Here is a 19,698-nt window from a genome sequence, read left to right as displayed (position 1 = left end):
TGCGATTTTGGTCATTTTTGACCCGTTTTTGGCTAAAAGGGCCGGGGGTGCGATTTTGGTCATTTTTGACCCGTTTTGGGCTAAAAGGGCCAGGGGTGCGATTTTGGTCATTTATGACCCATTTTGGGCTAAAAGGGCCGGGGGTGCGATTTTGGTCATTTTTGACCTATTTTTGGCTAAAAGTGCCGGGGGTGCGATTTTGGTCATTTTTGACCCGTTTTGTGCTAAAAGGGCTGGGGGTGCGATTTTGGTCATTTTTGACCTGTTTTGGGCTAAAAGGGCCGGGGGTTCGATTTTGGTCATTTTTGACCTGTTTTCGGCAAAAAGGGCCGGGGGTGCGATTTTGGTCATTTTTGACCTGTTTTTGGCTAAAAAGGTCGGGGGTGCGATTTTTGTCATTTTTGACCCGTTTTGTGCTAAAAGGGCCGGGACTGCAATTTTGGTCATTTTTGACCGATTTTCGGCTAAAAGGGCCGGGGGTGCGATTTTGGTTATTTTTGACCCGTTTTCGGCTAAAAGGCCCGGGGGTGCGATTTTTGTCATTTTTGACACGTTTTCGGCTAAAAGTCTGGGGGTGCAATTTTGGTCATTTTTGACCGATTTTCGGCTAAAAGGTCCGGAGGTGCGATTTTGGTCATTTTTGACCCGTTTTGTGCTAAAAGGGCCGGGGGTGCGATTTTGGTTATTTTTTACCCGTTTTTGACTAAAAGGGCCGGGGGTGCGAGTTTCGTCATTTTTGACCCGTTTTTGGCTAAAGGGGCCGGGGGTGCGATTTTGGTCATTTTTGACCCGTTTTTGGCTAAAAGGGCCGGGGGTGCGATTTGGGTCATTTTTGACCCGTTTTCGCCTAAAAGGGCCGGGGGTGCGATTTTGTTCAATTTTGACCGATTTTCGGCTAAAAGGGCCGGGGGTGCGATTTTGGTCATTTTTGACCCGATTTGGGCTAAAAGGGCCGAGCGTGCGATTTTGGTCATTTTTGACCGATTTTCGGCTAAAAGGGCCGGGGGTGCGATTTTGGTCATTTTTGACCCGTTTTGTGCTAAAAGGGCTGGGGGTGCGATTTTTGTCATTTTTGACCCGTTTTGGGCTAAAAGGGCCAGGGGTTCGATTTTGGTCATTTTTGACCTGTTTTCGGCAAAAAGGGCCGGGGGTGCGATTTTGGTCATTTTTGACTGATTTCCAGCTAAAAGGGCGGGGGTGCGATTTTGGTCATTTAGGACCCATTTTGGGTTTAAAGGGTGGGGGTGCGATTTTTGTCATTTTTGAACCATTTTGGGCTAAAAGGGCTGGGGGTGCGAATTTGGTCATTCTTGATTGATTTTCAGCGAAAAGGGCGGGGGTGCGATTTTGGTAATTTTGGACCCATTTTGGGCTAAATTGTTCGGGGGTGTGATTTTGGTCATTTTTTACCCATTTTGGGCTAAAAGGTCAAAGGGTGCGATTTTGGTAATTTTTGACCCATTTTGAGCTAAAAGGTCCGGAGTTGCAATTTTGGTCATTTTTGACCCATTTTGGGCTAAAAGGGCAGGGGGTGCGATTTTGGTCATTTTGGACCCATTTTGGGCTAAAAGGACCGGGGTGCGATTTTGGTAATTTTGGACCCATTTGGGGCTAAAAGGGTGGGGGGGTGCGATTTTGGTCGTTTTTGACCCATTTTGGGCAAAAAGGTCCTGGGGTGCGATTTTGGTCATTTTGTACCCATTTTGGGCTAAAAGGGCCGGGGGTGCGATTTTGGTCATTTTTGACTGATTTCCAGCTAAAAGGGCGGGGGTGCGATTTTGGTCATTTTGGACCCATTTTGGGCTAAAAGGGCCGGGGATGCGATTTTGGTCATTTTTGAACCATTTTGGGCTAAATGGGCCGGGGGTGCGATTTTGGTCATTTTGTACCCATTTTGTGCCAAAAGGGCTGGGGGTGCGATTTTGGTCATTTAGGACCCATTTTGGGCTAAAAGGGCCAGGGGTGCGATTTTGGTCATTTTGGACCCATTTTGGGCTAAAAGGGCCAGGGGTGCGAATTTGGTCATTTTTGACTGATTTCCAGCTAAAAGGCCGGGGGTGCGATTTTGGTCATTTTGTACCCATTCTGGGCTAAAAGGGCCAGGGGTGCGATTTTGGTCATTTTGGACCCATTTTGGGCTAAAAGGTCCGAGGGTGCGATTTTGGTCATTTTTGACCGATTTTGGGCAAAAAGGTCCAGGGGGGCGATTTTGGTCATTTTTGAACCATTTTGGGCTAAAGAGGTTGGGGGTGCGATTTTGGTCATTTTGTACCCATTTTGTGCTAAAAGGGCCGGGGGTGCGATTTTGGTCATTTAGGACCCATTTTGGGCTAAAAGGGCCAGGGGTGCGATTTTGGTCATTTTGGACCCATTTTGGGCTAAAAGGGCCAGTGGTGCGAATTTGGTCATTTTTGACTGATTTCCAGCTAAAAGGCCAGGGGTGCGATTTTGGTCATTTTGTACCCATTTTGGGCTAAAAGGGCCGGGGGTGCTTTTTTTGTCATTTTAAACCCATTTTGGGCTAAAAGGTCTGAGGGTGCGATTTTGGCCATATTTGAACTATTTTGGGCTAAAAGGGTCGGGGGTCCAATTTTGGTCATTTTGTACCCATTTTGGGCTAAAAGGGACGGGGGTGCGATTTTGGTCATTTTTGACTGATTTCCAGCTAAAAGGGCGGGGTTGCGATTTTTGTCATTTTGGACCCATTTTGGGCTAAAAGGGCCGGGGATGCGATTTTGGTCATTTTTGAACCATTTTGGGCTAAATGGGATGGGGGTGCGATTTTGGTCATTTTGTACTCATTTTGGGCTAAAAGGGCCGGGGGTGCGATTTTGGTCATTTAGGACCCATTTTGGGCTAAAAGGGCCAGGGGTGCGATTTTGGTCATTTTGGACCCATTTTGGGCTAAAAGGGCCAGGGGTGCAATTTTGGTCATTTTTGACTGATTTCCAGCTAAAAGGGCGAGGGTGCGATTTTGGTCATTTTGGACCCATTTTTGGCTAAAAGCTGAGGGTGCGATTTTGGTCATTCTTGACTCATTTTGTGCTAAAAGGTCCAGGGGTGCAATTTTCATCATTTTTGACGCATTTCGGGCTACATGGGCCGGGGGTGCGATTTTGGTCATTTTGGACCCATTTTGGGCTAAAAGGGCCGGGGGTGCGATTTTGATCATTTTTGACTGATTTCCAACTAAAAGGGCGGAGGTGCGATTTTGGTCATTTTGGACCCATTTTGGGCTTAAAGGGCCGGGGGTGCGATTTTGGTCATTTTTGACCCATTTTGGGCTAAAAGGGCCGGGGGTGCGAATTTGGTCATTTTTGACCTGTTTTGGGCTACAAAGGCCGTGGTGCGATTTTTGTCATTTTTGAACTGTTTTGTGCTAAAAGGGCCGGGGGTGCGATTTTGGCAATTTTTGACCCGTTTTGGGCTAAAAGGGCCGGGGGTGCGATTTTGGTCATTTTTGACCTGTTTTGGGCTACAATGGCCGTGGTGCGATTTTTGTTATTTTTGAACTGTTTTGTGCTAAAAGGGCCGGGGGTGCGATTTTGGCAAATTTTGACCCATTTTCGGCTAAAAGGGCCGGGGGTGCGATTTTGGTCATTTTTGACCCGTTTTCGGCTAAAAGGGCTGGGGGTGCGATTTTTGTCATTTTTGACCCGCTTTGGGCTAAAAGGGCCGGGGGTGGTATTTTGGTCATTTTTGACCCATTTTGGGCTAAAAAGGCCGGGGGTTCGATTTTTGTCATTTTTGAACCGTTTTGTGCTAAAAGGGCAGGGGGTGTGATTTTGGTCATTTTTGACCGATTTTCGGCTAAAAGGGCCGGGGGTTCGATTTTGGTCAGTTTTTACCCATTTTCGGCTAAAAGGGCCGGGGGTTCGATTTTGTTTATTTTTGACCCGTTTTGTGCTATAAGGGCTGGGGGTGCGATTTTGGTCATTTTTGACCCGTTTTCGACTAAAAGGGCCTGGGGGTGCGATTTTGGTCATTTTTGACGCGTTTTGGGCTAAAAGGGCCGGGGGTGCGATTTTTTTTCATTTTTGACCCGTTTTCGGCTAAAAGGGCCGGGGGGGCGATTTTGGTCATTTTTGACCGATTTTCGGCTAGAAGGGCCGGGGGTGCGATTTTGTTCATTTTTGACCCGTTTTGTGCTAAAAGGGCCGGGGGTGCGATTTTGGTCATTTTTGACCCGTTTTGTGCTAAAAGGTCCGGGGGTGCGATTTTGATCATTTTTGACCCCTTTTCGGCTAAAAGGGCCGGGACTGCGATTTTGGTCATTTTTGACCGATTTTTGGCAAAAAGGGCCGGGGGTTCGATTTTGGTCATTTTTGACCCGTTTTCGGCTAAAAGGGCTGGGGGTGCGATTTTGGTCATTTTTGACCCGTTTTCGGCTAAAAGGGCCGGGGGTGCGATTTTTGTCATTTTTGACACGTTTTCGGCTAAAAGGGCCGGGGGTGCAATTTTGGTCATTTTTGACCGATTTTCGGCTAAAAGGGCCGGGGGTGCGATTTTGGTAATTTTTGACCCGTTTTGTGCTAAAAGGGCCGGGGGTGCGATTTTGGTTATTTTTGACCCGTTTTGGGCTAAAAGGGCCGGGGGTGCGATTTTGGTCATTTTTGACCTATTTTGGGCTAAAAGGGCCGGGGGTGCGATTTTGGTCATTTTTGACCCGTTTTGTGCTAAAAAGGCCGGGGGTGCGATTTTTGTCATTTTTGACCCGTTTTGTGCTAAAAGGGCCGGGGTGCGATTTTGGTCATTTTTGACTGATTTTCGGCTAAAAGGGCCGGTGGTGCGATTTTGGTCATTTTTCGGCTAAAAGGGCCGGGGGTGCAATTTTGGTCATTTTTGACCCGTTTTGTGCTAAAAGGGCCGGGGGTGCGATTTTGGTTATTTTTGAGCCGTTTTGGGCTTAAAGGGCCTGGGGGTGCGATTTTGGTCATTTTTGACCCGTTTTGGGCTAAAAGGGCCGGGGGTGCGATTTTTGTCATTTTTGACCCGTTTTGTGCTAAAAGGGCCGGGATTGCGATTTTGGTCATTTTTGACCGATTTTCGGCTAAAAGGGCCGGGGGTGCGATTTTGGTCATTATTTACCTGTTTTGGGCTAAAAAGGCCGGGGGTGCGATTTTTGTCATTTTTGACCCGTTTTGTGCTAAAAGGGCCCGGGACTGCGATTTTGGTCATTTTTGACCGATTTTCGGCTAAAAGGGCCGGGGGTGCGATTTTGGTCATTTTTGACCCGTTTTCGGCTAAAAGGGCCGGGGGTGTGATTTTGATCATTTTTGACCGATTTTCGGCTAAAAGGGCCGGGGGTGCGATTTTGGTCATTTTTGACCCGTTTTGTGCTAAAAGGGCCGGGGGTGCGATTTTTGTCATTTTTGAACTGTTTTGTGCTAAAAGGGCCGGGGGTGCGATTTTGGCAATTTTTGACCCGTTTTCGGCTAAAAGGGCCGGGGGTGCGATTTTGGTCATTTTTGACCCGTTTTCGGCTAAAAGGGCTGGGGGTGCGATTTTTGTCATTTTTGACCCGCTTTGGGCTAAAAGGGCCGGGGGTGGGATTTTGGTCATTTTTGACCCATTTTGGGCTAAAAAGGCCGGGGGTGCGATTTTTGTCATTTTTGACCCGTTTTGTGGTAAAAGGGCCGGGACTGCGATTTTGGTCATTTTTGACAGATTTTCGGCTAAAAGGGCCGGGGGTTCGATTTTTGTCATTTTTGAACCGTTTTGTGCTAAAAGGGCAGGGGGTGCGATTTTGGTCATTTTTGACCGATTTTCGGCTAAAAGGGCCGGGGGTTCGATTTTGGTCAGTTTTTACCCATTTTCGGCTAAAAGGGCCAGGGGTTCGATTTTGTTGATTTTTGACCCGTTTTGTGCTATAAGGCTGGGGGTGCGATTTTGGTCATTTTTGACCCGTTTTCGACTAAAAGGGCCTGGGGGTGCGATTTTGGTCATTTTTGACGCGTTTTGGGCTAAAAGGGCCGGGGGTGCGATTTTTTTTTCATTTTTGACCCGTTTTCGGCTAAAAGGGCCGGGTGGTTCGATTTTGGTAATTTTTGACCGATTTTCGGCTAGAAGGGCCGGGGGTGCGATTTTGTTCATTTTTGACCCGTTTTGTGCTAAAAGGGCCGGGGGTGCGATTTTGGTCATTTTTGACCCGTTTTGTGCTAAAAGGTCCGGGGGTGCGATTTTGATCATTTTTGACCCCTTTTCGGCTAAAAGGGCCGGGACTGCGATTTTGGTCATTTTTGACCGATTTTTGGCAAAAAGGGCCGGGGGTTCGATTTTGGTCATTTTTGACCCGTTTTCGGCTAAAAGGGCTGGGGGTGCGATTTTGGTCATTTTTGACGTATTTTGGGCTAAAAGGGCCGGGGGTGCGATTTTGGTCATTTTTGACCCGTTTTGTGCTAAAAGGGCCGGGGGTGCGATTTTGGTTATTTTTGAGCCGTTTTGGGCTAAAAGGGCCTGGGGGAGCGATTTTAGTCATTTTTGACCCGTTTTGGGCTAAAAGGGCCGGGGGTGCGATTTTTGTCATTTTTGACCCCTTTTGTGCTAAAAGGGCCGGGATTGCGATTTTGGTCATTTTTGACCGATTTTCGGCTAAAAGGGCCGGGGGTGCGATTTTGGTCATTATTTAACTGTTTTGGGCTAAAAGGGCCGGGACTGCGATTTTGGTCATTTTTGACCGATTTTCGGCTAAAAGGGCCGGGGGGTGCGATTTTGGTCATTTTTGACCCGTTTTCGGCTAAAAGGGCCGGGGGTGCGATTTTGGTCATTTTTGACCCGTTTTCGGCTAAAAGGGCCGGGGGTGCGATTTTGTTCATTTTTGACCCGTTTTGTGCTAAAAGGGCCGGGGGTGCGATTTTGGTCATTTTTGACCCGTTTTGTGCTAAAAGGGCCGGGGGTGCGATTTTGGTCATTTTTGACCCGTTTTGGGCTACAAAGGCCGTGGTGCGATTTTTGTCATTTTTGAACTGTTTTGTGCTAAAAGGGCCGGGGGTGCGATTTTGGCAATTTTTGACCCGTTTTCGGCTAAAAAGGCCGGGGGTGCAATTTTGGTCATTTTTGACCCGTTTTTGGCTAAAACGGCAGGGGGTGCGATTTTTGTCATCTTTGACACGTTTACGGCTAAAAGGGCCGGGGGTTCGATTTTGGTCATTTTTGACCGATTTTCGGCTAAAAGGGCCGGGGGTGCGATTTTGGTCATTTTTGACCTGTTTTGTGCTAAAAGGGTGGGGGGTGCGATTTTGGTTATTTTTGACCCGTTTTAGGCTAAAAGGGCCTGGGGGTGCGATTTTGGTCATTTTTGACCCGTTTTGGGCTAAAAGGGCCGGGGGTGCGATTTTGGTCATTTTTGACCCATTTTGGGCTAAAAAGGCCGGGGGTGCGATTTTTGTCATTTTTGACAAATTTTGTGCTAAAAGGGCCGGGACTGCGATTTTGGTCATTTTTGACCGATTTTCGGCTAAAAGGGCCGGGGGTGCGATTTTGGTCAGTTTTTACCCATTTTCGGCTAAAAGGGTCGGGGGTTCGATTTTGTAGATTTTTGACCCGTTTTGTGCTATAAGGGCTGGGGGTGCGGTTTTGGTAATTTTTGACCCGTTTTCGACTAAAAGGGCCTGGGGGTGCGATTTTGGTGATTTTTGACCCGTTTTGGGCTAAAAGGGTCGGGGGTGCGATTTTGGTCATTTTTGACCTGTTTTGGGCTAAAAGGGTCGGGGGTGCGATTTTGGTCATTTGTGACCCGTTTTCGACTAAAAGGGCCTGGGGGTGCGATTTTGGTCATTTTTGACCCGTTTAAGGCTAAAAGGGCCGGGGGTGCGATTTTGGTCATTTTTGACCGATTTTCGGCTAAAAGAGTCAGGGGTGCGATTTTGGTCATTTTTGACCTGTTTTCGGCTAAAAGTGCAGGGGGTTCGATTTTGTTCATTTTTGACCCGTTTTGTGCTATAAGGGCCGGGGGTGAGATTTTGGTCATTTTTGACCCGTTTTCGGCTAAAAGGGCCGGGGGTGCGATTTTTGTCATTTTTGACCCGTTTTCGACTAAAAGGGCCGGGGGTGCGATTTTGGTCATTTTTGACCGATTTTCGGCTAAAAGAGTAAGGGGTGCGATGTTGGTCATTTTTGACCCGTTTTCGGCTAAAAGGGCCGGGGGGTTCGATTTTGTTCATTTTTGACCCGTTTTGTGCTATAAGGGCCGGGGGTGAGATTTTGGTCATTTTTGACCCGTTTTCGGCTAAAAGGGACGGGGGTGGGATTTTTGTCATTTTTGGCATGTTTTAAGCTATAAGGGCCGGGGGTGCGATTTTTGTCATTTTTGACCGATTTTCGGCTAAAAGGGCCGGGGGTGCGATTTTGGTCATTTTTGACCCGTTTTCGGCTAAAAGGGCCGGGGGTGCGATTTTTGTCATTTTTGACACGTTTTCGGCTAAAAGGGCTGGGGGTGCAATTTTGGTCATTTTTGACCGATTTTCGGCTAAAAGTGCCGGGGGTGCGATTTTGGTCATTTTTTACTTGTTTTGGGCTAAAAAGGCCGGGGGTGCGATTTTTGTCATTTTTGACCCGTTTTGTGCTAAAAGGGCCGGGGGTGCGATTTTGGTAATTTTTGACCCGTTTTGGTCTAAAAGGGCCGGGGGTGTGATTTTGGTCATTTTTGACCCGTTTTCGACTAAAAAGGCCGGGGGTGCGATTTTTGTCATTTTTGACCAGTTTTGTGCTAAAAGGTCCGGGGGTGCGATTTTGGTAATTTTTGACCGATTTTCGGCTAAAAGGGCCGGGGGTGCAGTTTTGGTCATTTTTGACCAGTTTTGTGCTTAAAGGGCCGGGGGTGCGATTTTGGTCATTTTTGACCCGTTTTGTGCTAAAAGGGCCGGGGGTGCGATTTTGGTCATTTTTGACCCGTTTTTGGCTAAAAAGGCCGGGGGTGCAATTTTTGTCATATTTGACACGTTTCCGGCTAAAAGGGCCGGGGGTGAAATTTTGGTCATTTTTGACCGATTTTCGGCTAAAAGGGCCGGGGGTGCGATTTTGGTCATTTTTGACCCATTTTGTGCTAAAAGGGCCGGGGTGCGATTTTGGTTATTTTTGAGCCGTTTTGGGCTAAAAGGGCCTGGGGGTGCGATTTTGGTCATTTTTGACCCGTTTTGGGCTAAAAAGGCCGGGGGTGCGATTTTTGTCATTTTTGACCCGTTTTGTGCTAAAAGGGCCGGGACTGCGATTTTGGTCATTTTTGACCGATTTTCGGCTAAAAAGGCCGGGGGTGCGATTTTTGTCATTTTTGACCCATTTTGTGCTAAAAGGGCCGGGACTGCGATTTTGGTTATTTTTGACCGATTTTCGGCTAAAAGGGCCGGGGGGTGCGATTTTGGTCATTTTTGACCCGTTTTGTGCTAAAAGGTCCGGGGGTGCGATTTTGGTCATTTTTGACTGATTTTCGGCTAAAAGGGCCGGGGGTGCGATTTTGGTCATTTTTGACTCGTTTTGTGCTAAAAGGGCCGGGGGTGCGATTTTGGTCATTTTTGACCCGTTTTGTGCTAAAAGGGCCGGGGGTGCGATTTTGGTCATTTTTGACCTGTTTTGGGCTACAAAGGCCGTGGTGCGATTTTTGTCATTTTTGAACTGTTTTGTGCTAAAAGGGCCGGGGGTGCGATTTTGGCAATTTTAGACCCGTTTTTGGCTAAAAGGGCCGGGGGTGCGATTTTTGTCATTTTTGACCCGTTTTCGGCTAAAATGGCTGGGGGTGCGATTTTTGTCATTTTTGACCCGTTTTGGGCTAAAAGGGCCGGGGGTGCGATTTTGGTCATTATTTACCTGTTTTGGGCTAAAAAGGCCGGGGGTGCGATTTTTGTCATTTTTGACCCGTTTTCGACTAAAAGGGCCGGGGGTGCGATTTTGGTCATTTTTGACCGATTTTCGGCTAAAAGAGTAAGGGGTGCGATGTTGGTCATTTTTGACCCGTTTTCGGCTAAAAGGGCCGGGGGGTTCGATTTTGTTCATTTTTGACCCGTTTTGTGCTATAAGGGCCGGGGGTGAGATTTTGGTCATTTTTGACCCGTTTTCGGCTAAAAGGGCCGGGGGTGCGATTTTTGTCATTTTTGACATGTTTTAAGCTATAAGGGCCGGGGGTGCGATTTTTGTCATTTTTGACCGATTTTTGGCTAAAAGGGCCGGGGGTGCGATTTTGGTCATTTTTGACCCGTTTTCGGCTAAAAGGGCCGGGGGTGCGATTTTTGTCATTTTTGACACGTTTTCGGCTAAAAGGGCTGGGGGTGCAATTTTGGTCATTTTTGACCGATTTTCGGCTAAAAGTGCCGGGGGTGCGATTTTGGTCATTTTTTACTTGTTTTGGGCTAAAAAGGCCGGGGGTGCGATTTTTGTCATTTTTGACCCGTTTTGTGCTAAAAGGGCCGGGGGTGCGATTTTGGTAATTTTTGACCCGTTTTGGTCTAAAAGGGCCGGGGGTGTGATTTTGGTCATTTTTGACCCGTTTTCGACTAAAAAGGCCGGGGGTGCGATTTTTGTCATTTTTGACCCGTTTTGTGCTAAAAGGTCCGGGGGTGCGATTTTGGTAATTTTTGACCGATTTTCGGCTAAAAGGGCCGGGGGTGCGGTTTTGGTCATTTTTGACCCGTTTTGTGCTTAAAGGGCCGGGGGTGCGATCTTTGTCATTTTTGACACGTTTTCGGCTAAAAGGGCTGGGGGTGCAATTTTGGTCATTTTTGACCGATTTTCGGCTAAAAGTGCCGGGGGTGCGATTTTGGTCATTTTTTACTTGTTTTGGGCTAAAAAGGCCGGGGGTGCGATTTTTGTCATTTTTGACCCGTTTTGTGCTAAAAGGGCCGGGGGTGCGATTTTGGTAATTTTTGACCCGTTTTGGTCTAAAAGGGCCGGGGGTGTGATTTTGGTCATTTTTGACCCGTTTTCGACTAAAAAGGCCGGGGGTGCGATTTTTGTCATTTTTGACCCGTTTTGTGCTAAAAGGTCCGGGGGTGCGATTTTGGTAATTTTTGACCGATTTTCGGCTAAAAGGGCCGGGGGTGCGGTTTTGGTCATTTTTGACCCGTTTTGTGCTTAAAGGGCCGGGGGTGCGATTTTGGTCATTTTTGACCCGTTTTGTGCTAAAAGGGCCGGGGGTGCGATTTTGGTCATTTTTGACCCGTTTTTGGCTAAAAAGGCCGGGGGGTGCAATTTTTGTCATATTTGACACGTTTCCGGCTAAAAGGGCCGGGGGTGAAATTTTGGTCATTTTTGACCGATTTTCGGCTAAAAGGGCCGGGGGTGCGATTTTGGTCATTTTTGACCCATTTTGTGCTAAAAGGGCCGGGGGTGCGATTTTGGTTATTTTTGAGCCGTTTTGGGCTAAAAGGGCCTGGGGGTGCGATTTTGGTCATTTTTGACCCGTTTTGGGCTAAAAAGGCCGGGGGTGCGATTTTTGTCATTTTTGACCCGTTTTGTGCTAAAAGGGCCGGGACTGCGATTTTGGTCATTTTTGACCGATTTTCGGCTAAAAAGGCCGGGGGTGCGATTTTTGTCATTTTTGACCCGTTTTGTGCTAAAAGGGCCGGGACTGTGATTTTGGTAATTTTTGACCGATTTTCGGCTAAAAGGGCCGGGGGGTGCGATTTTGGTCATTTGTGACCCGTTTTGTGCTAAAAGGTCCGGGGGTGCGATTTTGGTCATTTTTGACCGATTTTCGGCTAAAAGGGCCGGGGGTGCGATTTTGGTCATTTTTGACTCGTTTTGTGCTAAAAGGGCCGGGGGTGCGATTTTGGTCATTTTTGACCCGTTTTGTGCTAAAAGGGCCGGGGGTGCGATTTTGGTCATTTTTGACCTGTTTTGGGCTACAAAGGCCGTGGTGCGATTTTTGTCATTTTTGAACAGTTTTGTGCTAAAAGGGCCGGGGGTGCGATTTTGGCAATTTTAGACCCGTTTTTGGCTAAAAGGGCCGGGGGTGCGATTTTTGTCATTTTTGACCCGTTTTCGGCTAAAAGGGCTGGGGGTGCGATTTTTGTCATTTTTGACCCGTTTTGGGCTAAAAGGGCCGGGGGTGCGATTTTGGTCATTATTTACCTGTTTTGGGCTAAAAAGGCCGGGGGTGCGATTTTTGTCATTTTTGACCCGTTTTCGGCTAAAAGGGCCGTGGGTGCGATTTTTGTCATTTTTAACACGTTTTCGGCTAAAAGGGCCGGGGGTTCGATTTTTGTCATTTTTGACCGATTTTCGGCTAAAAGGGCCGGGGGTGCGATTTTGGTCATTTTTGACCCGTTTTGTGAAAAATGGGCTGGGGGTGCGATTTTGGTTATTTTTGACCCGTTTTGGGCTAAAAGGGCCTGGGTGTGCGATTTTGGTCATTTTTGACCAGTTTTGGGCTAAAAGGGCCGGGGGTGCGATTTTGGTCATTTTTGACCCGTTTTCGGCTAAAAAGGCCGGGGGTGCGATTTTTGTCATTTTTGACCCGTTTTGTGCTAAAAGGTCCGGGGGTGCGATTTTGGTAATTTTTGACCGATTTTCGGCTAAAAGGGCCGGGGGTGCGGTTTTGGTCATTTTTGACCCGTTTTGTGCTTAAAGGGCCGGGGGTGCGATCTTTGTCATTTTTGACACGTTTTCGGCTAAAAGGGCTGGGGGTGCAATTTTGGTCATTTTTGACCGATTTTCGGCTAAAAGTGCCGGGGGTGCGATTTTGGTCATTTTTTACTTGTTTTGGGCTAAAAAGGCCGGGGGTGCGATTTTTGTCATTTTTGACCCGTTTTGTGCTAAAAGGGCCGGGGGTGCGATTTTGGTAATTTTTGACCCGTTTTGGTCTAAAAGGGCCGGGGGTGTGATTTTGGTCATTTTTGACCCGTTTTCGACTAAAAAGGCCGGGGGTGCGATTTTTGTCATTTTTGACCCGTTTTGTGCTAAAAGGTCCGGGGGTGCGATTTTGGTAATTTTTGACCGATTTTCGGCTAAAAGGGCCGGGGGTGCGGTTTTGGTCATTTTTGACCCGTTTTGTGCTTAAAGGGCCGGGGGAGCGATTTTGGTCATTTTTGACCCGTTTTGTGCTAAAAGGGCCGGGGGTGCGATTTTGGTCATTTTTGACCCGTTTTTGGCTAAAAAGGCCGGGGGGTGCAATTTTTGTCATATTTGACACGTTTCCGGCTAAAAAGGCCGGGGGTGAAATTTTGGTCATTTTTGACCGATTTTCGGCTAAAAGGGCCGGGGGTGCGATTTTGGTCATTTTTGACCCATTTTGTGCTAAAAGGGCCGGGGGTGCGATTTTGGTTATTTTTGAGCCGTTTTGGGCTAAAAGGGCCTGGGGGTGCGATTTTGGTCATTTTTGACCCGTTTTGGGCTAAAAAGGCCGGGGGTGCGATTTTTGTCATTTTTGACCCGTTTTGTGCTAAAAGGGCCGGGACTGCGATTTTGGTCATTTTTGACCGATTTTCGGCTAAAAAGGCCGGGGGTGCGATTTTTGTCATTTTTGACCCGTTTTGTGCTAAAAGGGCCGGGACTGTGATTTTGGTAATTTTTGACCGATTTTCGGCTAAAAGGGCCGGGGGGTGCGATTTTGGTCATTTTTGACCCGTTTTGTGCTAAAAGGTCCGGGGGTGCGATTTTGGTCATTTTTGACCGATTTTCGGCTAAAAGGGCCGGGGGTGCGATTTTGGTCATTTTTGACTCGTTTTGTGCTAAAAGGGCCGGGGGTGCGATTTTGGTCATTTTTGACCCGTTTTGTGCTAAAAGGGCCGGGGGTGCGATTTTGGTCATTTTTGACCTGTTTTGGGCTACAAAGGCCGTGGTGCGATTTTTGTCATTTTTGAACAGTTTTGTGCTAAAAGGGCCGGGGGTGCGATTTTGGCAATTTTAGACCCGTTTTTGGCTAAAAGGGCCGGGGGTGCGATTTTTGTCATTTTTGACCCGTTTTCGGCTAAAAGGGCTGGGGGTGCGATTTTTGTCATTTTTGACCCGTTTTGGGCTAAAAGGGCCGGGGGTGCGATTTTGGTCATTATTTACCTGTTTTGGGCTAAAAAGGCCGGGGGTGCGATTTTTGTCATTTTTGACCCGTTTTCGGCTAAAAGGGCCGTGGGTGCGATTTTTGTCATTTTTAACACGTTTTCGGCTAAAAGGGCCGGGGGTTCGATTTTTGTCATTTTTGACCGATTTTCGGCTAAAAGGGCCGGGGGTGCGATTTTGGTCATTTTTGACCCGTTTTGTGAAAAATGGGCTGGGGGTGCGATTTTGGTTATTTTTGACCCGTTTTGGGCTAAAAGGGCCTGGGTGTGCGATTTTGGTCATTTTTGACCAGTTTTGGGCTAAAAGGGCCGGGGGTGCGATTTTGGTCATTTTTGACCCGTTTTCGGCTAAAAAGGCCGGGGGTGCGATTTTTGTCATTTTTGACCCGTTTTGTGCTAAAAGGTCCGTGGGTGCGATTTTGGTAATTTTTGACCGATTTTCGGCTAAAAGGGCCGGGGGTGCGATTTTGTCATTTTTGACCCATTTTCGGGTAAAAGGACCGGGGGTGCGATTTTTGTCATTTTTGACCCGTTTTCGGCTAAAAGGGCCGGGGGTGCTATTTTGGTCATTTTTGACCCGTTTTCGGCTAAGAGGACCGGTGGGTGTGATTTTTGACATTTTTGATGCGTTTTCGGCTAAAAGGTCCGGGGGTGCGATTTTGGTCATTTTTGACCAATTTTCGGCTAGAAGGGCCGGGGGTGCGATTTTGGTCATTTTTGACCCGTTTTGTGCTAAAAGGGCCGGGGGTGCGATTTTGGTCATTTTTGACCCGTTTTGTGCTAAAAGGGCCGGGGGTGCGATTTTGGTCATTTTTTACCTGTTTTGGGCTACAAAGGCCGTGGTGCGATTTTTGTCAATTTTGAACTGTTTTGTGCTAAAAGGGCCGGGGGTGCGATTTTGGCAGTTTTTGACCCGTTTTGGGCTAAAAGGGTCGGGGGTGCGATTTTGGTCATTTTTGACCCGTTTTCGGCTAAAAGGGCTGGGGGTGCGATTTTTGTCATTTCTGACCCGTTTTGGGCTAAAAGGGCCGTGGGTGCGATTTTTGTCATTTTTGACACGTTTTCGGCTAAAAGGGCCGGGGGTTCGATTTTGGTCATTTTTGACTGATTTTAAGCTAAAAGTGCCGGGGGTGCGATTTTGGTCATTTTTGACCCGTTTTGTGCTAAAAGGGCCGGGGGTGCAATTTTGGTCATTTTTGACCGATTTTTGGCTAGAAGGGCCGGGGGTGCGATTTTGTTCATTTTTGACCAGTTTTGTGCTAAAAGGGCCGGGGGTGCGATTTTGGTCATTTTTGACCCGTTTTGTGCTAAAAGGTCCGGGGGTGCGATTTTGATCATTTTTGACCCCTTTTCAGCTAAAAGGGCCGGGACTGCGATTTTGGTCATTTTTGACCGATTTTTGGCAAAAAGGGCCGGGGGTTCGATTTTGGTCATTTTTGACCCGTTTTCGGCTAAAAGGGCCGGGGGTGCGATTTTGGTCATTTTTGACCGATTTTCGGCTAAAAGGGCCGGGGGTGCGATTTTGGTCATTTTTGACCCGTTTTGTGCTAAAAGGGCCGGGGGTGCGATTTTGGTTATTTTTGATCCGTTTTAGGCTAAAAGGGCCGGGGGTGCAATTTTGGTCATTTTTGACCCATTTTGGGCTAAAAGAGCCGGGGGTGCGATTTTGGTCATTTTTGACCCGTTTTGTGCTAAAAAGGCCGAGGGTGCGATTTTTGTCATTTTTGACCCGTTTTGTGCTAAAAGGGCCGGGGGTGCGATTTTGGTCAGTTTTGACCGATTTTCGGCTAAAAGGGCCGGGGGTGCGATTTTGTAATTTTTGACCCGTTTTCGGGTAAAAGGACCGGGGGTGCGATTTTTGTCATTTTTGACCCATTTTCGGCTAAGAGGACCGGTGGGTGCGATTTTTGACATTTTTGATGCGTTTTCGGCTAAAAGGGCCGGGGGTGCGATTTTGGTCATTATTTACCTGTTTTGGGCTAAAAAGGCCGGGGGTGCGATTTTTGTCATTTTTGACCCGTTTTCGGCTAAAAGGGCCGTGGGTGCGATTTTTGTCATTTTTAACACGTTTTCGGCTAAAAGGGCCGGGGGTTCGATTTTGGTCATTTTTGACCGATTTTCGGCTAAAAGGGCCGGGGGTGCGATTTTGGTCATTTTTGACCCGTTTTCGGCTAAAAGGGCCGGGGGTGCGATTTTTGTCATTTTTGACACGTTTTCGGCTAAAAGGGCTGGGGGTGCAATTTTGGTCATTTTTGACCGATTTTCGGCTAAAAGTGCCGGGGGTGCGATTTTGGTCATTTTTTACTTGTTTTGGGCTAAAAAGGCCGGGGGTGCGATTTTTGTCATTTTTGACCCGTTTTGTGCTAAAAGGGCCGGGGGTGCGATTTTGGTAATTTTTGACCCGTTTTGGTCTAAAAGGGCCGGGGGTGTGATTTTGGTCATTTTTGACCCGTTTTCGACTAAAAAGGCCGGGGGTGCGATTTTTGTCATTTTTGACCCGTTTTGTGCTAAAAGGTCCGGGGGTGCGATTTTGGTAATTTTTGACCGATTTTCGGCTAAAAGGGCCGGGGGTGCGGTTTTGGTCATTTTTGACCCGTTTTGTGCTTAAAGGGCCGGGGGTGCGATCTTTGTCATTTTTGACACGTTTTCGGCTAAAAGGGCTGGGGGTGCAATTTTGGTCATTTTTGACCGATTTTCGGCTAAAAGTGCCGGGGGTGCGATTTTGGTCATTTTTTACTTGTTTTGGGCTAAAAAGGCCGGGGGTGCGATTTTTGTCATTTTTGACCCGTTTTGTGCTAAAAGGGCCGGGGGTGCGATTTTGGTAATTTTTGACCCGTTTTGGTCTAAAAGGGCCGGGGGTGTGATTTTGGTCATTTTTGACCCGTTTTCGACTAAAAAGGTCGGGGGTGCGATTTTTGTCATTTTTGACCCGTTTTGTGCTAAAAGGTCCGGGGGTGCGATTTTGGTAATTTTTGACCGATTTTCGGCTAAAAGGGCCGGGGGTGCGGTTTTGGTCATTTTTGACCCGTTTTGTGCTTAAAGGGCCGGGGGTGCGATTTTGGTCATTTTTGACCCGTTTTGTGCTAAAAGGGCCGGGGGTGCGATTTTGGTCATTTTTGACCCGTTTTTGGCTAAAAAGGCCGGGGGGTGCAATTTTTGTAATATTTGACACGTTTCCGGCTAAAAGGGCCGGGGGTGAAATTTTGGTCATTTTTGACCGATTTTCAGCTAAAAGGGCCGGGGGTGCGATTTTGGTCATTTTTGACCCATTTTGTGCTAAAAGGGCCGGGGGTGCGATTTTGGTTATTTTTGAGCCGTTTTGGGCTAAAAGGGCCTGGGGGTGCGATTTTGGTCATTTTTGACCCGTTTTGGGCTAAAAAGGCCGGGGGTGCGATTTTTGTCATTTTTGACCCGTTTTGTGCTAAAAGGGCCGGGACTGCGATTTTGGTCATTTTTGACCGATTTTCGGCTAAAAAGGCCGGGGGTGCGATTTTTGTCATTTTTGACCCGTTTTGTGCTAAAAGGGCCGGGACTGTGATTTTGGTAATTTTTGACCGATTTTCGGCTAAAAGGGCCGGGGGGTGCGATTTTGGTCATTTTTGACCCGTTTTGTGCTAAAAGGTCCGGGGGTGCGATTTTGGTCATTTTTGACCGATTTTCGGCTAAAAGGGCCGGGGGTGCGATTTTGGTCATTTTTGACTCGTTTTGTGCTAAAAGGGCCGGGGGTGCGATTTTGGTCATTTTTGACCCGTTTTGTGCTAAAAGGGCCGGGGGTGCGATTTTGGTCATTTTTGACCTGTTTTGGGCTACAAAGGCCGTGGTGCGATTTTTGTCATTTTTGAACAGTTTTGTGCTAAAAGGGCCGGGGGTGCGATTTTGGCAATTTTAGACCCGTTTTTGGCTAAAAGGGCCGGGGGTGCGATTTTGGTCATTATTTACCTGTTTTGGGCTAAAAAGGCCGGGGGTGCGATTTTTGTCATTTTTGACCCGTTTTCGGCTAAAAGGGCCGTGGGTGCGATTTTTGTCATTTTTAACACGTTTTCGGCTAAAAGGGCCGGGGGTGCGATTTTTGTCATTTTTGACCGATTTTCGGCTAAAAGGGCCGGGGGTGCGATTTTGGTCATTTTTGACCCGTTTTGTGAAAAATGGGCTGGGGGTGCGATTTTGGTTATTTTTGACCCGTTTTGGGCTAAAAGGGCCTGGGTGTGCGATTTTGGTCATTTTTGACCAGTTTTGGGCTAAAAGGGCCGGGGGTGCGATTTTGGTCATTTTTGACCCGTTTTCGGCTAAAAAGGCCGGGGGTGCGATTTTTGTCATTTTTGACCCGTTTTGTGCTAAAAGGTCCGGGGGTGCGATTTTGGTAATTTTTGACCGATTTTCGGCTAAAAGGGCCGGGGGTGCGGTTTTGGTCATTTTTGACCCGTTTTGTGCTTAAAGGGCCGGGGGTGCGATCTTTGTCATTTTTGACACGTTTTCGGCTAAAAGGGCTGGGGGTGCAATTTTGGTCATTTTTGACCGATTTTCGGCTAAAAGTGCCGGGGGTGCGATTTTGGTCATTTTTTACTTGTTTTGGGCTAAAAAGGCCGGGGGTGCGATTTTTGTCATTTTTGACCCGTTTTGTGCTAAAAGGGCCGGGGGTGCGATTTTGGTAATTTTTGACCCGTTTTGGTCTAAAAGGGCCGGGGGTGTGATTTTGGTCATTTTTGACCCGTTTTCGACTAAAAAGGCCGGGGGTGCGATTTTTGTCATTTTTGACCCGTTTTGTGCTAAAAGGTCCGGGGGTGCGATTTTGGTAATTTTTGACCGATTTTCGGCTAAAAGGGCCGGGGGTGCGGTTTTGGTCATTTTTGACCCGTTTTGTGCTTAAAGGGCCGGGGGTGCGATTTTGGTCATTTTTGACCCGTTTTGTGCTAAAAGGGCCGGGGGTGCGATTTTGGTCATTTTTGACCCGTTTTTGGCTAAAAAGGCCGGGGGGTGCAATTTTTGTCATATTTGACACGTTTCCGGCTAAAAGGGCCGGGGGTGAAATTTTGGTCATTTTTGACCGATTTTCGGCTAAAAGGGCCGGGGGTGCGATTTTGGTCATTTTTGACCCATTTTGTGCTAAAAGGGCCGGGGGTGCGATTTTGGTTATTTTTGAGCCGTTTTGGGCTAAAAGGGACTGGGGGTGCGATTTTGGTCATTTTTGACCCGTTTTGGGCTAAAAAGGCCGGGGGTGCGATTTTTGTCATTTTTGACCCGTTTTGTGCTAAAAGGGCCGGGACTGCGATTTTGGTCATTTTTGACCGATTTTCGGCTAAAAAGGCCGGGGGTGCGATTTTTGTCATTTTTGACCCGTTTTGTGCTAAAAGGGCCGGGACTGTGATTTTGGTAATTTTTGACCGATTTTCGGCTAAAAGGGCCGGGAGGTGCGATTTTGGTCATTTTTGACCCGTTTTGTGCTAAAAGGTCCGGGGGTGCGATTTTGGTCATTTTTGACCGATTTTCGGCTAAAAGGGCCGGGGGTGCGATTTTGGTCATTTTTGACTCGTTTTGTGCTAAAAGGGCCGGGGGTGCGATTTTGGTCATTTTTGACCCGTTTTGTGCTAAAAGGGCCGGGGGTGCGATTTTGGTCATTTTTGACCTGTTTTGGGCTACAAAGGCCGTGGTGCGATTTTTGTCATTTTTGAACAGTTTTGTGCTAAAAGGGCCGGGGGTGCGATTTTGGCAATTTTAG

Source organism: Aquarana catesbeiana, linkage group LG09, assembly GCF_042186555.1.
Source record: "Aquarana catesbeiana isolate 2022-GZ linkage group LG09, ASM4218655v1, whole genome shotgun sequence".
In the NCBI taxonomy this organism is placed as follows: domain Eukaryota; kingdom Metazoa; phylum Chordata; class Amphibia; order Anura; family Ranidae; genus Aquarana; species Aquarana catesbeiana.
This window is presented reverse-complemented; position numbering follows the sequence as displayed.